At 43.3% G+C, this 2,237-nt stretch overlaps 1 pseudogene; it reads left to right on the top strand.

Moving 5' to 3' along the window:
* The first annotated feature begins 1,450 nt into the window (after positions 1-1,450).
* LOC115071693 lies at positions 1,451-1,513 on the top strand (annotated as a pseudogene).
* The last annotated feature ends 724 nt before the right edge of the window (positions 1,514-2,237 follow it).

Raw genomic sequence — 2,237 nt, 5'->3', positions numbered from 1 at the left:
TGAGACAGGGTCTCCCTGTAGCCCCAGCTGTCCTGGAACTCACTATGTAGACCAGGCTGGCCTTGAACTCACAGAGATCCACCTGCCTCTGCCTCCCAAGTGCTGGAACTACAGATGTGTGCCACCATGCCCGACACATTAAAACTTTAAAAAATTTTTTATTATTTTATGCATATGCATGTAATTGCCTGCATGTAGGTAAGTGCACCCATGTCATGCAATGCCCTCAGAGGACAGAAGAAGCTGTGGATTCCACTGGAACTGAAGTTACAGACAGTTGTTAGCTGACATGTGGGTGCTGGGATTCGAACCTGGGTCTTCTGCGAGAACAGCCAGTGTTCTTAACTGCTGAGCCATCTCTTCAGCCCCCTAAGCACTTTTTAATTAAGAAAAAAATTAATATTTAAATATTATAAAAGGGCAGAAAAGAAACCTGAATCAATAAAAAGGCTTCTCTTTCTATATTTTGTATTTGCACATAAAGATTTAATTGTGCTGGGTGTGATGGCACAGGCCTTTAATCCCAGCACTGAGGAAGCAAGGCAGGCGGATCTCTTTGAGTTCCAGACCATCCTGGCCTACACAGTGAGTTCTAGGCTAGCCATATCTACACAGTGAAACCTTGTCTCAAACAGACAAAAAAACTCCACAATAAAAAAAAGATTCAATTGTGAATGGTTCGTGTGTATGTTTGTGTGTGTGTGTGTGTGTGTGTGTGTGTGTGTCTGTGCTAAGAATCAAACCCAGGGCCTTGTACATGCTAGGTTAATTCTTTACAACTTAGCTATACTCAGCCCACCAATATTAACTGAAATCATTATAAGGATCTCAGTTCTCCATAACAATATAAACAATTGATGTGATCCAAATAAAAACACTTATTTTCTTCAGACCATTGGCTACTTCTAATGTTCAAGTGGACAAAGGGTACTGTAAAGGGACACTGTGGATCGGTAGAAGCTGACAAGTAGTGAAATCCTCTGGTACAGAACAGAGTCCAGAAAAACATCCAAATATATGTGGAAGTTCAGCAGATGATAAAAATGGCATTTCAGATTTGTGGGGGAATGATGAATATTCAGTATGTTGTGTGGAGGCAACTGGGGAACTATGTGGGGGGAGGGAAGTTGGATTCTTCACACAGCCAGATGGAACAGGCGTGAAAGGCAAATGCTAAGATCAGACAAGTACTAGAAAGAAAGTATCAGAAGAATATTACATAAAAACCCAATGTTGGGCTGGAGAGAGCGCACAGTGGTTAAGGGTGCTTGCTGCTCTTCAAGAGAATCTGAATTAGGCTTCCAACACCCACACTGGGTGGTTCACTATTAATGGCCTGTAACACCAGCTCTGGGGGATCGGAGACACTCTTAAGGCCTCTGCAGGCACCTGCACATAGGTGGCACACACACAGACACACATACATTTAGATAAAGAAAAGGAGAAAAAAGGATGAAATGATGGCAATCATCTTTTGGGCCTGATCTGAAGTGAATACTCTTGCTGTTCACTTAGGCAAAAAAAAAAAAAAGACAAAAATGGGGCTGGAGAGATGGCTCAGTGGTTAGGAGCACTGGCTGCTCTTGCAGAGGACCTGGGTTCAGTTCCCAGCTTCCCAGTTATGGCAGCTAATAACTGTCCATAACTTCAGTTCCTGGGATCTGAAGCCTTCTACTGGCCTCTGCAGGCATGGCATGCACGTGCTGCACTCATGTGCAGGCAAAACACTCATACACATAAAGTTTAAATAAATAAAAATAAATAAACACGGTATTATGTCTCTTGGCCTTAGCACCATCTTCCTTGACCCTCCTGTGCCATGAGAGCAACACAGTGGAAGAAGCAAATGTACAGGCTAAAGCGCAAAAGATGAGGCAGAGGTCCATCCAAGCAAACTGGCTTTGCACTCATGGAGCATGCAGAAGCAGAAACAGGGAATGCATGGCTGGGACACTGGTAGGCGTTATTGAACCTATGCTCTGTCAATAATCATCTCAATGGATCTGGAACTTCACCATCTGATTGTAGAGAGCCCCTCTGAGAGACAGCCCTGCTTGCAACCAAAGTCCCTGTGGGCCCTCTGCCTGGACCTGTGGCATTCTGGACTGGTTCTGTTCTTACTGTGGCCAAGTGTAATCACATACAATAAACCATCTCTTTTGCTGTATCAGCTGAAGAATAAGAAACAAAGCAACACAAGTATTAAAAATAAATAAATACAAACAGTATTACTGGGT

The sequence above is a fragment of the Nannospalax galili genome, unplaced genomic scaffold (genome assembly GCF_000622305.1).
Source record: "Nannospalax galili isolate Female #2095 unplaced genomic scaffold, S.galili_v1.0 scaffold259, whole genome shotgun sequence".
In the NCBI taxonomy this organism is placed as follows: domain Eukaryota; kingdom Metazoa; phylum Chordata; class Mammalia; order Rodentia; family Spalacidae; genus Nannospalax; species Nannospalax galili.
This window is presented reverse-complemented; position numbering and strand designations above follow the sequence as displayed.